Raw genomic sequence first — 15,778 nt, 5'->3', positions numbered from 1 at the left:
TGGGTGATGTTGTAGGTAAAGGACATAAAGCATAAGCAAAACAGGGAAAGTCCATGTATTCACTGAACGTCTACCTCACTGAAAGGGAATAAAGTATAAACCGAAACAAATAGGTAAATATATAATATGTCAAATAGTAGACATTCTAAGAGGAAAAATTAAGCAGAATAAGGGATAAAAGTCATATTAGAGAACCAGGAGTTACTGGGTATATGTACTGGGTAAAAGGTGATCAGGCAACTGTTTTCTATTTTAAACAGGATTGGTCAGACTTCTCACTTATCTGTTGACATCTGAACAAGGATTTGAAAGAAATAGGGGGAAAACTGTGTGAATATTTTGGGGAAGAACACTTCAGGGAGAAGGTGCAGAGGCCCTGAGAGAGAGGTGACAGAAATAATAAAGGAACCACAATTAGGTTCATTTAACTGGAGTGCAAGTGGATGACAGGCAGAATGAGGGGCCATAATATTAGGGTGGAGGGGAACGTTGGTTCTCATGGGGCATTACCCTTCTCACTGTGGGTGAGAAGGGAAGGTTTGGAGCAGAGGATGATGCAACAGGAGATGTGTGTAACAGACTGACTCTGGCCATTCTGCTGATTATACTGTAGAGTATGAGACCTGGTAAGAAGCTATGACAATGACCAAGGCAAAAGATAATGATGGCTTGGACCAGGATGCTAGGATAGAAGGTGTAAAAAGTGCTTAGAGGATGAACCAACTTTCAGAGTAAAGGTGACAAAATGTATTGATAGAATGGAAGTGAGGTACAGCAGAAAGAGAAAAGTCAGCGATGATTCTGAGGATTTTTGCCTCATGAGCAAATGTAAGTGTTTGGGGGGAAAAGTGACATGTTTAAGAAACAGAATGGACAGTAAGGCTTTGGCCTATTGTGGGAAGGAGAGGATAGAATAAAATCAGAGAGATCAGAGAGAGAGGCCGGGGTAGCTTCTCTAAGAAGGGGGAGGAAGGCAAAAATATCTGTATTTTTGTTCTAAATGGAAAGGGAAGGCACTGGAGGGTTTTAAATAAGACTGACATGATTAATACACATTTTTCAGATTCCTCTGGCTCCTCTGTGGAGATTAGATGCAAGGGCCAACAGAATGAGGAACAGCCAGTTGAGAGGTGATTGCTTTAGTCCAAGCAAGCCAGGATGATACCTGGACTGGACAGTAACAGTGGAAGATGGAAATAACTAGAAGGAACTGGGCTAGGTTTTACAGGTAGATCCAACAGGCTTTGCTGATGGTTTGCCAAGGAGATTAAAGGAAACAAAGGACTTAAGACGGTGAAGGAAATCAGTTTCCTCGATCAACTCATACTCTTGATATCATCTGCTACCATTTAATCAGAAACACCACATTCTAAAACACAGCTACAACTGCCTGAGTCATCTTTATCTCCTGCTACACAAGAAACTCAGCCAACTGGCTTAATGAATGTTAGAAATGGATTTTTTGTTGATAATACTAACAGCTCATAAATAGCAAACGACTCTAGAAATGGTTTCTCATGAGAATATGGAAGTAAAGAAAGCCAGCCAAAACCCTGCCATTGTATATTCTTCCCCTTTATTTTTGATATGTAAATCTTTTCAAAAGCTTCTTGCCAGTTATACAACCCAGGAATAGCTTTCTCAGAGACCTGGGAGCCACCCTCCTGAAATGCAGTCACTGAGAAGTCTAGAGCCCCCATCTCCCAGTCTGTGTAGGAGGGTATGAACCTAACTTTGGCAGGCAGCTCACTCCAAGTTGCAAAATTACCTCCTGTCATGAAGACACAAAAAAAGTTTATTTTTCCTTTGGATAAAGCCAATTAGCAAACACAGATGACCTATCCTCCTACTCTAGCTCTCTGTTGCCTCAGAGTTGAGCTTAGACATAGTTGTGGTTTCCCACAACTATCGTAAAAGCCTTGAATAATATCTTCCTTGCCTGTTTTGTCCCATGCAATTTTTTCTTTGACCGTAACTACCATGATTTATCAGAAAGAACCTAATTGTTAAGACAGACCGAATGGACAAAGCCGATCCACAGCAATCTGAACAGCCTTGGACAAGTTACCCTCTCTAAGCCTCGGTCTACTCACCCTTTTAATCACAGATATTATCATAAGAATATTGTAAAGACTAAAATCACTAATGTCTGTAAAACCTAGTGTACCACCCAAAGAAACTGACAATCTAAAAAACTATTAATGCCTCTTCTTTCTAACTCATCTCCTTAGCTGGTCACTTAACACACTGCAAGGTGAGACAGTGGTCTTATATGCTATATGTCAGAGACAGACACTTCTTTTAAGAGACTGCACATGATCTTCAGGTATTCTTTTTTCTTTTCTTTCCATGTATGAATTTCGGATATAAACTCCCATTACTCAAGGCAGGCCTGCATGCAGGCACCATTTGGTCATCTGTAGGTAGACCACCACCTGGAACAGCTGAAAAGCCCTATCACCTAGAAAAGTGGAGACTGAAGAGAAGTAGTGGGAGACCTCAAACTGACAAGCTGACATCTACACACATCCACAGCCCTACGAGAGCCTCTCCCCAGGTTAGAAGCCCCCGTAGGACCCAGTTCTGCTGCAGGCAGCTGAGCTGACGTCTCTCTCCAAAGCAGCATCTGGAGGCGCTCTCCCCTGCAAGCAGCTCCCTCTGACCTCACTCTCTTCTAAGCCATGTATTGTTTAAGGCTAATAACCTACAACCCTATGTTATAAAACATTTTCAGTAAATGCAGTCTTCAGGGGGAAGTATCATTTCCTAACGTTAGCTCTCTCCCTTTATTAATACTTGTTCTCTCATACTGGGACATGTGAACAGTGAGTGCCCTTTTCATTGGTTTCATTCATCTGGTAAGTATCTAGAGGCCAGCACTTCAATCAATACATGCAAGCTTTCAGAATTAAATTGCCCTCTGTTACGAAGCTAGAGAAAATGTCCTCTTTGTGTTTGTCTCCATTTCCTCTGTTCAATTGTTTTGGAACAAATACAGATTCTCGCCTAATTGAATATCACCTGTGAATGTTTGTAATCGTCCTCAGGCAGCATTATGAAAAGGAGTAGGGGCGGGGAGCATTTCCTATTTCTAAAACTAGTATTGTGTTCCTGAAAGCTTTTTCTTTTTAATTATTTTGGTAAATTGAATCATACGCAGTGCAGAAGAGGCACAGGCTGTTTAAATAATACCTGTAATGACTGACTGGATTAAGAAAATAATTTATCTCCTCCAAACTCCGATCCCTGTTTACCTGGGAAAAGAGGGACACTCTCAGTGGAGGGTAGACTATGAAACTACTCATGGTCTCTCACTCAGCCAAGTTTGGTACATTGACCCAAAATAAATAGACTGCCAAATACTTCTCCGGCAAGTATAGGCTAATTGGGGATCAGCAGACAGCTGAAATTTGGAGTCTGCAACCATGATGGCAAGCGACATCCAAGTCCCCCATCACAAGGGAAGGAAACACTTTTACAGAGAGGGAATGGAGGCTGGGAGGGCTCTAGTAAACAAAGAGCCCCTGACTTTTCATTGGCTGAGTCCTTGTCAGGAAAGAAGAAGAGTTTTTCTTCTTCCTGTTGGGCTCTGCTAACCTCATAGGGTGTGAGAGCTACCCCTCTGGTTCCCCAACTCTTTAATTGGGATTTCTGTTTATTAATTTTTCACAGGGGTTTGATTTTCCCCACCCACAGTGAATCAGAAACAGAATGCTGCTCTTACTGGTTGGAGTATATTGTCTTGTTTGGGCGGGGGAAAATGAGGAATGTTTGTTAATGAAGCACAGCTTTGAGCACTGTCGTTGGGCAGCCAGTTGCCCCAGTTCACTTGGACTGTCCCAGTGTTAGCACTGGACATCATGCACTCCAGAAACTCCTTACTCCCTGGCAAACCTGAATTGGCCACTGTCAGGGAGAAAGAAATTTTCCTCTCCCCTTCTAGGTTCTTCTGGCTGGTCGTGAATTAAACCGGCAGGAGATGGATTAATAGGAGAAAAACAAACAAGTTCAATAGCACATGAGAGACCCAGGAACGCTGAGTAACTTGTCACAATGGCTGAGACCCTCACCTTAAATACATCTTCATCTAAAGACAAAAGAGGATGTTGTGGGTAGTGGTCTGGAACTACAAAGGGGAGGAAGGCAATGCACACAGAGATGGAAAAGTAAATGTTTGTTAAACAAATGTTTGCTGAGCCCTGCAGAGACAGTGGGGCACACAACACTCTGCTCTCCAGGCCCGGCCAAGTCTCCCCCACCAGACCTAGCCAGGATACTTTGGATATGTGTCTGGTGATAGCTCTATTTCCAGAACAGACCTCTTACCTAAACTCTTTTGGGCAGTAAGGGGAAGGTAACAAGAAAAACTTCCTGACTCTTCTGTTTCTTAAAAATAATCAGCCTACATTAATCCTCATGCCAAAAAGATGCGTTTTGGAGTGGACATTCTTGCTCTTTTCTATCACCCTAGCATTGTACCTTCCTTCATCTTTTCTAACAATTTTATCTTTATGGAGAACTTTATGGTGGATTTTAATCATTTAAATAGTTATCCAGCAGTTTACTCAGTCATTTTACTATATTGTAAGCAACTTTTTAAGGTTAACTATATGTAGACTCATTAACTTTGGACACACAGCTTAGTAATTTTACCAGTGTCCAAGTAGGCAACAGTGAACATAGCAGTTATTTTAAAAGAGAGAACTTAATATAAAGAATTGTTAACCAGTGAGCAGTTGAATACACAAGGAGACAACAGCCAAACCATATATGACAATGAAACTGATGCCACAACTTCTACAGCAATCAACCAAGTATAGTCAGGGGTTGTTCAGTGACAACCAGCTTCCATACTTTTGGCCCTGCTTCCAACTCAGGACCAACCAGAGAAAGGGAAATTGCCCTCAAAATCAACCACATAAGATCCCTACTTCTAGCTGGCCCACTTCCAGCTTCTTCGTGCAGACAACCTCCAATCACAGCACGCCCAAAGCCCTCCTTTTGTTTTTCACTGTAATGCTTTCCTACTCACCTTTCTGTCTTCAAGACGCTGTAAAATGCAAGTGACAGTGGATGATTGAGTAAATAGCCTCCATTTGTTCTCATCTGGGAAATTTTTGTTTATTTTCACACCAAGAGCAGGTTACCTGAAAAGGCACAAAGGGAGTAGTTTTGTTACCACAAAAAGTGTAACTACAGGGAGCAACTACCAGTCCTAGGGCCAGGGGAACAAAAGGAAGAGGTTAAAGTTACTGAAACACAGAAGCTTGGAGAGAGGGCCTTTCACCTAGACCCGTGATGAGAGTATGCCATGAGCTCAACCCTCCACACCACAGGCTGACACACAGGCACACACACATACTCACTTCACAAAATATTTACTTTTTAATGGAATTGATGTTCCTTACTGAGGGCCTACTCTGTATTAGGCCAGGTAATAATATCTAAAGCAGGTATTAGCTGTTTAAAGTCTGGTACAAGGACCTCTAGGAGCCTCAAGATAGTTTCAAGGATTCTACAAAGTCAAAACTACTTTCATAATAATGCTAAGTTACATGTTCTTCTTTATTGTGCTGGCATTTGTACTGATGGTGTAAGATTAATCAGGGATAGCCAACATATATAAAAATAGATTTAAAAATTTTCTTCTGTATAGCACAGGGAATTATATTCAATATCTCATAATAACCTTTAATGAAAAAGAATATGAAAAGGAATGTATGTATGTATATGCATGACTGGGACATTGCGCTGTATACCAGAAACTGACACATTATAACTGACTGTGCTTCAATTTAAAAAAAAAAAAAAAGGTTACTCAGGGAAAAACGGATGGAACCTTAGCATGAATCAAGGCACTGGCTCCAAAATAAAAATGTACCCTAATAACATTACTCTTCACAGCCATGCACTTGTAAGAAAAAAGTTACAAATAAAAGCCAGCCTCACTTAAGATTGTTTGTAATGAAGCAGTACACATGATTAGGTTTCTTAAATTTTACCTCTTGAGCGCCCATCTTTTTAATATACTATATGATTAAATGGGAAGTACACATAAAGTCCATCTGCCATCTACCGAATTCCGGATTACAGCTGTCTCAAGGAAAAGCACTCGTGTGGTTATTTGAGGTGCAAGTTGTATGTGCCACCTCTTTCACAGGACATTTTTACCTGAGTGAATAGCCAGAACACAAACAATGGTTTTCAGGAGTGGGTATGTGGCAGATACTCTCTTCAAAATGAACAAAGTGAACCTGTCACTTTAAGAAAAACAACTAACGGTATTTGTGGCCACTGATGAAAACTGAACTTTCAAGTGAAAATTAGAATACTGAAGACTTGTGTTTGCCATCATGAGCTTGACAGCTTTCTGACACTTAAAGACTTCCTATCCAATAGGTGTGCGTACAACAAATGCGATTTTGTTTGTTTGCTGTTGGATATCCTATGACAGAATGTGTCAGTATTTGGAAGACCTGCACAACTCAGTAAGCCAAAATTTTCCAGCCAACTCACACACGATGCTTAAAGTCCTCACCAGGTGAATGATGCGTTCCAAGTGCAAGGCAGACAATGACCCTGAGTATCACACAGTACAGAATGCTCACTGATGTGGTTTAAGATTCCTGACTGCAACTGGTCTTCTCATAAACTACCACTTGTTGAGCTTGGGTGGAATATCAAAAGAACATACCCATAATAACCTTTAGAAAAGACTTTAAGAGCATTCTTCTCTTTTCCAACTACGTATCTGTGTGGGGCTAACTTCCCTTCACGTACTTCACCCACATGTCAACAGATCACACACAGAGGTATACAAGAGAATCCAGCTGTCTTTGAGGCATCAAAGACATCAGTGAAATATACAATCCTACTCTCTAAACTTTTTTTAATAGACTTATTTTAATTAAAATGTATCATTTGTGTTAACATGTAGTGGGTTTATTATTGCTTATTTTCTTGGCTCTTTTCAGTTTATTGCATGAAGGAGTTACACCAGTCCAAGTTAAAAGCAGACCCCAAATGGTTACATGATACAAGCTCTGAGGTTTTTAAGCTTGTGACAAGGGACAGAAGGGAAATTCCACTCATTGCAAGGAAATCCTCACTTAAGTTTCATTGAGCCAAAAGCACTTAAAATCCATGAACCTTCAGCTGGTCGACCTTAGCCAGTCCAGTCTCTAGCAGGAACTGACCTATGTTCCTGCGCTGGTCACCCTGTAGCTGAATCACTTCTCCGTATTCTGGGTGCTCGATTACAGTACCATTGCTGGCAAATTTCTTCTTAAACGCCTTCATTAGTTTCTTTTTATCGTAATCACCAGAGATCCCTTAGACAACAGTAAGGGTTTTCCTGCCATTTCTCTGTTGAATTTTTATATGGATATAATCCTCAGTGCCAGCAGGAAGACAACATCACCCTTACTTGCATCAGCAAAGGGGTCGAAAGAGTGGAGTTTCTGGACAGCGGACATACGATACGATTCCCAGTAATTTTTAAGGGTTAAAGGAGTTTGGGGCCAAAAATGCTTGAGAACTGCTGCTTTAGATCCATCATCTCATTTTGTCTTCAAACATTCTTTGAGATATAGGCTATAATTGTATTTTCAAATGAGCTGCCTGAGATTCAGAGAGAATAAGTAACTTGCTAAAGGTCACTCCGTCAGTTAATAGGCACCAGAGTTTACATAATTAGCCACTGGGTGTGTATACAGTGGAGTAAAATAGTACAAAACAGCCAGATAAGGCAAATCTGTGGTTCATATAGACATTTTTGTAACTAGCTCCACAGAAATGTCTGCATGCTCTTAAATCCTCTTGGGGAATCTTGTTACCATTCAGAGGGTCATCCAACATCACGTGAGAGCTGTAGTGCATTTGCCTGGGATGTGCCCTGCATTGGTTGTTTATTTGGAGCTTCTAAATGCTATAACAGATGGCTGAACAGATCTGTCACCAAGTGACCTACATCCTTGGGATGATAAATATAATATTTGGCCTTCTCCAGTAAATGCCTAGGAAGAGGAGGAAGGACAGTAGGGGTTTACCTAGTGCATTACATCTCATTTAATCTTCACCACAGTCCCTGAGAGGGAGGTTTTCTCATGTTTAAAATAGTACCAATGATGGGGCTGACGGAGGTACTGTGACTTGCTCCTGGGGAGAAGATGCACAGGTGGAAAGCAGGCCCCTCCTCTCAGAAGCCCGGGTCCTATGTGGAGGCCAGATTTTGAGACTGACAGGCAAAAGCTCAGTTATCAGAATGGGAACCATCCAGGTCTCATTACCCACGTGGCCACCTCCGTTTTAAGTCACAGAGATTTGGTGTAAGTGATATCCCACAGGCTGCAGCCAGATGTTTTGGTTATGGGAAGTGCAGGGCAGTGGAGCCCAACATCCAGGCCAGACCTGACAGTGACAGTCATTATCCGAAGGTATTACCTTTAAAGATTATTAGCATTCTACTGTGCTCAATCCTGACTGTCACTTGAGATGAATTTTTAATGAATTAAACTTGCATAATAAATAGATTTCTTTATTTTTCTGACAGCTAGCTAACTAAAGATTGTAAGGAGGGCTACCATTGTACTATCTTTGAGTGTGTGCAGTCTAAAGGATTTTAATATCATTGAAGAGCCATGCGATGATGGTGTTTTTCCCAATTACATGTTTACACCGTTTAACATGTGTTCATTAAAGGTAATTTGTGCTTCTTTTCAGAGGTATGTGGTGAACACAGGGATGCACATTGTTCCATGAAGGAAAGCAGTGATGACAGAACTGAGATGACTCACTTCATCTTCAACTTTTCTGTCCTACTCTTTTGCAATGTTTCTGCCATGGAAGCCTCTACAACTCCCCTGTTTTGTGCTGTGTCTCTTACCCTCTAAGATCTAATGCAAGAGTTGTCTTTTTCATGGTAATAATCACGAGTCCTTCTTTCTTCCTCAGAACCAAGGCAGCAGAGTTTGTTTTCATGTTGTCCCTCACCCTTGCTGGTGTAATGGGCATTTGTGTCCACTGTGATCTCCTCTGTTGCGGGGAGCCTCCTCCCCGCTGGTTTATTGTTCTCATATTGAGGGACTTATGTTAGTGAACTATCCTTGAAATAGTGACAACATAATTGATGAATTTGGGATAAAAATTAAGTTGAGCCAGCCAGGCTTCGGGAAGCACAGGGTGTGGTCTGCTCTTCTGTTTTGCAGAAGCCGACTGCTTCGCTCGTCAAGAGTTCCCTGTGCCTTTTTTAAGTTGTCTGTGATTAGATGAACCTATCAATTCTGGGATGCAGCATTAAAAAGAACATGACTGTCATACAAATAACTCAAATTTTCCAAAAGCCCTATTAGTAATGAGTTGGTGTTTTGATATTTTCTGTCTCATTCCTTTGTCTCTAACTGAGTGGACAAAGGAAATGTTAGATATCCTTCTAATGCCCTAGTTCAAGGACCAGGAGAAACAGACAGAAAGTGCAACTCGGAGAGTAAAATAATACCTGGAGAGTGAGGCATATGCTGTGGCCTGAGAAATTATTTCTAGACACCTGGTTTCACAGCCCACACTGTGACATGGGACTTGGAGGGGTGTTTGTTTGTTTTGGGGGGTTTTGGTTTACTCTGTTTTGCTCGGTTTTTTGTTTGTTTCCTGCTGATACATTCTGAACTGCTGGCTTTAAAATTTAGCCTTTAGCACTTGATCATCACGCAGTGCTGGGACCCTGTCAGGTCATCAAGCTCATGATGGCTCCAACCACAGGCAGGTGGGTCTTCCACATGGGCCACGCTGCAGGCACCAGGCCGTAGCAACAAGCCCAGAGCTCGGCCATGGGGGCCTCACATGGAGGCCACTGCAGTCTGACCTTGAATTCCCCATGCGTGGCTTGGCTTCCTGTTGAGTACCATGTTGTAGTAGGGTGAGCCTCCCTAAAGCACTGACGGATAGGCAAAAGTATTTTATTTTACCATTTCGCAGACAGATGTGTCGGGCACCAGCATTCTACAGGGCACTAGTAAGGGTCCAGCTAGAATGTTAGTACCAGGTCTGGGTAGACAGGGAGTGGCCTACAGTCCTAAATCCATATCTCATTCAGGAATCAGAAGAAGACTACAGGGAAAATAATCTTAATTCATGAAATTTGCCCAGAGGCCTAAGAACCACCCAAACATTTGGGTAGAAACTGGCTTTAGATTGTGGATCCAAATTAAGCTTCACCTGAAGAAGAGAAGATTTTGTTCACTACCAAGTGAAGAGACATGGGATCCTTATGATAAAGAAAATACAGCAACTTCTTGGATTGCTCCAGTCTTCCTATTAGAATAGGAACAACTGAAGAATGAAAATCAAATAAAGAAAAGCATACTGGTTAAGCCACAGCAAGAGAGAGAATTACTGAAGGGGGTGGTTATGGTTGAGATGTTATGGAAGACAAACTAAATAGAGAAGGAAGAAATCAGAACCAAAATGTCAGAGTAGAGGCATACAGACTGCAAAAGATTTAAACTGCTCCTAAAGAAAGTATTAGAGAAAGGGGAACACATTCTAGTTTAGTGACTCACAAACATTGCTGTCCTTAGAATTACTGGAGGACCGCACCCCAGAATAAATAAATCAGAATCGCTGTGGGTGAGTGGGATTTCACATCAGTGTTTTTAAAGCTCCTGGATGGTGCCAATAGGCAGACAAGACTCAGAAATAATGTTTAAACAGGGAACTGTTAATTGTCTGGGGTTTTTTTTGATGTACAGTCAGTAAGTATAGTCAGTTTACAATGTGTCGATTTCTGGTGTACAGCATAATACTTCAGTCGTACATTTACATACATTTGTTCATTTTCATATATTTTCATTATAGGTTACTACAAGATACTGAATATAGTTCCCTGTGTGTGTTTAATTGTTTTGACGTTACTAAATTAGAAAGAGCACCTGGCGCTGAACAAAATCGAGCAAAGGAAGAGAGGAAAGATGTCAGAGAGCAGACTGAAATGATCCCTGCAGAGGGAATGAGGAACCAGGGAACTCCTGAGCAGCACCCCTGAAAGCCACAGGAGAACCTGTAAGATCAGCCACATAAGACACTCAGAGTCTTCCCACATGAACTGCAATTAAAGACTATTACTGCGGGTGGAATGACAGAATTGGGACCATGACCTGAAATTTCATGGAAGGAAGATTCTAAACGTGAGGCATATTACGTGGAAGACATGAAGCACAATGACGGGAGCATCAAGTCCCGGGTTAGACGCTGAACTGATGGAAGAACTCCACCTGGGGGGTCGGCACAAATGAGAGGATGACAGGCAAAAAAAAGATATTAAGCAATAAAAATTTTTGGCAGATCCAAAACATTGATTTCATGTATCTTATTTGGGAGACACTACAAAACAACACCTGAAAGATTAAATTAAAAAGATACTTCTTGATAATATATGCCTCTATGGGAAGAGAAAGCATTTATCTGGTGGGTAGAGTTGGACGTGCGTAGCTCCCTTCTTGAGATGCAGTCCTGCAGGAGGCACAGGCTGAGAGCTACCCGTCTACACTGTGGGCTCACAGGGGCCCCATCCTCACAGAAAATGGAGGAGGCTGGGCAGGAGGGCACCTCTGTCTAATTCTGAGATTGTTACTAGGAATCCCATTGGTGCTTCACCTCAAAGCCACCTTCTTCAACAACTCCATCATACCAATGCTGGTATTTTCATCTTATCTCCGCAGTTTTTTTAATCTGTCTTCATTGGTTCAGAACTTGATTTGAGAAATGGCTTATAAAGTATCGACCTTCTGAAAACCTCAATATTCTCTAGTCTTTACTAGATTGTAATTTCTTCTCCTGGCAACAGGGCCTCGCACATTGCCTTACACAATGTAGTGCTTCCATCAACATCTGTGAAATGAGGAGTAATGTTGGTTTTTCCCCACCTTTTCACCCTGATGTCAGGATAAGAGTCTTCGTACATCAGTAACCAACATTCGCCCCTTCGCATCTGACTAAGGGATGAGTCTCTGAGGGGAGAGGGGAGGGGCGTCCCCCGTCAAGCTGGAGCTGGTTTCTCCCTACACTTGATTGGCAGTTTGTGGTGGCTTCTGTTCACCATCTCTCTTCATTTCTTTCTTTTATTGAAGTACAGTAACAGTGTGTCCATCTCTGGTGTACAGCACCATGTCCTTAGTCATGCATATACGTACATATATTCATTTTCATATTCTCTTTAGATGCCAAGGTCAGGGTGAGTCCAAGGAAAGGAGCATGAATAGCTTTCGGGCCCTGGAACTCAGACTGACAGCCACCCAGCTCACCAGCAATGAAACCAGGGGCAGGAATAATAGCTAATTGTAGAAAGTTTACACAAAAATATCTCCTCTGGACAATTTCTCCTCAGTTAGACAGTGAATTTTATTATAGATTTGATTCCCAAAATGAGACATCCCCTCACATCCTCTCTTTAGAACTGGTTTACATATAAGCATTTTTATACCCAAGCTCTACCCAATCCGCCCAGCTCCCACAATAATTAGGACCCCAGATTCTCTTTCTAGAATTTAAATGACAAAGTTGTTATAACAGAGGTCACAGCAGCATGGAACAAAGAACCCGCAGATAGTATCTCAGGGCCGCCCTTAAGCGCATTTTAAAAAGGTTGGGTATCGTGAGAGAAACGTGAGAGACGACAAGGGATGTTTATGTGTAGATTCCTTAAAAGCCAATGTGTAACTAAATTCTGCCTGTTCAAGATCGTTCTCTACATCATTTTTCCAGGCATTGGTCAAGAATATCAAAGGGCATTCAGTACATCAATTCTGGCTACTTCAAGCCTAATTCCAGAGGAGCTACTGTCAGGGAGGAAGAAATTTCCCTCTCCCTTCCTAGGTTCTTCCAGCAGGTATAACAGTTAAATTGGTAGGAGACAGGTCAACAGAATTAAATCAAACAAAATTTTAACAACATGTATACATGGGAGAAACCCAGGAGAACTGAGTCACTCGCCAAAATGGCCAAAACCCTCACTTTAAATTTCATCTTCAGCTAAAGACAAAAGAGGATGTTGGAGGTGGTGGTTTGGGACTTCAAAGCGGAGGAAGGCAATGCACATGGAGATGGAAAAGCAAAAGTTTGGTAAACAAACATTTGCTGGGCCATGCAGAGACAGTGGGACAGAGAGAGGAATTTCAACAGACTTTGCTAGGTTCTTCCCTGTCCACACATCTAGTTCACACTATAGTTACCTAAGGTGATGGCTCCCTTCCTGGAACAGGTCCACTGTTTGCATTCTTTCAGGCAATTAGGGGGAAGGACAAAGGTTCTTCCTGACTTTAAAGGCTTTAAAAATAGCCTAGATTAATCCTCATGCCAAAGGGAAAAACTTTGGGGTGGCAAATTTTGCTCCTCTACAGTGTAAATCCCCCTTCCATTCTACTCTGCTTAGAACACCTTCACTACGCAACACCCATCCAGGAAGAAATGAAGACTTTATCCTATGAAATGTATGTATGCCCAAATCATCTCTTTGTGTTATTGTATACTCTATTATTCTCCATTCTAAGACCCAAGCACTTTGTTTTCTTTTTTATATTCATTGGATCAACCTGAATCTGAAAGGATTTTTAAAAAAAACTGCCTCATTCTATTTCTCATACATGCAAGTGATATTCCCTTTGACTTTCTATAACTGCAGCTTAACTCGTGTTTCAGTCACAGAAGCCTTGTTACTCTGCCTAAGCCTAGGCTCCAAGCCATCAGCGTGGAACTGCTGCGTCCTTTGGTATTCAGCACACAGATCACTACACTTAATGACGAGTTTTATTCCCGAATTTTAATGGGGCCTATTCTAACTTTCAATCACTTTGAAAAATGAGATTTTTTTAAAGAAATCTACACATATTTGGCACAATCATAAATATTTCAAAAAGAAAACCTCATGCTGGAGACCAATGAAAGACTTATCAGGTAAAGAAAACTGGAAAGAACAGTTGCAGGATTAAATTTGCATCATTTCACATCCAACTGGGGCAATTAAAACGTTAAACTCTAGTTAACATCTAAAGCAAAGGATGTGTTAAACTTGTCTCTTAAATTATTGACTAATATTATTTAATTACAATTCTCTATTTTCTCTTAGTATAGAAACATCCTTCCTGGGTGTCACACACTGTTCTTCTTTGGTCAATGAATTTTGAAGTTTTTCCTCTACTGACGCTGAATAACAATAGATCCTTCAAATGGCTTCATTCTACTATGATCAGAATCCACACAGCTCTAATCGGCTCTTCCTTAGCTTTTACCTGTTGTCATTACCACCTTGTACCGAAAACCAGAGGCCAAGAGAAAGCTCTGTTCTCTATGAGAACTAAAAGAACTTTACAGGAGCACCCTGCCTCTCAGATGTTACCACTTACATTTTCCTCTCACTCGTATTTCTATTTATGTTGGAAAAGACTTGTCAACAAGGCTAAGAAGGGTGAGGAGGTGACAGGGTACAGACAGAGAAACATTACATTTAAAGGTAATCTCTTCTAAGATCAGATTGGTGGTTACCAGAGATGGGGGTGAGGGGAACTGGATGAAGGTGGTCCAGATGTTCAAACTCCCAGCTATAATATAAATAAGTACTAGTGATACCAGGGGTACCACATGATAAATGTAATTATAATTAACACTACAGTATATTACATATGAAAGCTCTTAAGAGATTAAATCCTAAGGGTTCTCATCATAGGGGAAATATTTTTTCTATTTCTTTAATTTTGTATCTATATGAGATGATGAATGTTCACTAAGCTTAATGTGATCATCGTTTCATGATGGTCGTAAGTCAAATCACTGTGCTGTACGTCTTAAACTTCATAGTGCCGCATGTCAATTGTATATCAAAGAAACCAGAGAAAAAAATTAGAAGATAATCTCTTCTTACCACATACTCAGGCTGCATGAATTCGCCAGAAGAACTTTTATCTATTTGGCAACCTCACTGGTCTTCAAAAATGTGCTTCTCGCTTAGATTCACTCCCATATTTAGGGAAGCACAGAGACTATCATATTTGATAAACCCCATGTTCATCTGAAAATTGTTCATTTTTTCATATTTTTTAATTTTTCCCTATAGTTTTAATTGTGGAAAAATTTTAAACACATCAAAAAGTACAGGAAGTATCATTAAAAAAATACCCCTCTTCTAGGAACATAACCACTGTTATTTTTGCTTCCGTTTTTAATATAAATAAATAAAACACTGCAGACACAGAGTTCCAATGGAAAATGGCCCAAGTTCAGTTTCTCTCCATCTTTCCCCCAAGCACCTGGTTCACTGTTTAAACCGCTTGTGTGAATTCTCTCCCTCCATGTTGTTGTATTTTAACTCCTTATTATCTATCCATAAGCATATTGTCTTAAATTATGGATTTATCAAATTGGCATGAAAGGCATCATGCCATATGCAATGGTTTGCAACTTCTTTTCACTCCCACTGATGCTTTTTCCAAAAAAGAATTCTGTCCATATTACCACATATTGATCTCACTCGTTTTTAACCACACCATTTAAGTATGCCATTGTATAAATACAACACAATCTGTTCTTTCATGCAAATGACAGTTGTTGAGTTTGTTTACTTATGTCTCATCGTGATTACGATATAGGAGAACTCACCGTTAGGAGCATCTGTATTTTAGTCCCACCTTGCTTTTAAACTCCCAAATATGTTGTTGCTGTTATTGGTATTGTTGTTGTTACCTTCAAACTTAAAGTCCTATTCATTTATCTTTTATTTTGATAATCCCTGCTT

The 15,778-nt window shown here is 40.8% G+C and overlaps 1 pseudogene; it reads right to left on the bottom strand.

Moving 5' to 3' along the window:
- Positions 1–7,134: 7,134 nt before the first annotated feature.
- LOC141577404 (eukaryotic translation initiation factor 1 pseudogene) lies at positions 7,135–7,482 on the bottom strand (annotated as a pseudogene).
- Positions 7,483–15,778: the final 8,296 nt, after the last annotated feature.

Source organism: Camelus bactrianus, chromosome 4, assembly GCF_048773025.1.
Source record: "Camelus bactrianus isolate YW-2024 breed Bactrian camel chromosome 4, ASM4877302v1, whole genome shotgun sequence".
Lineage (NCBI taxonomy): Eukaryota > Metazoa > Chordata > Mammalia > Artiodactyla > Camelidae > Camelus > Camelus bactrianus.
This window is presented reverse-complemented; position numbering and strand designations above follow the sequence as displayed.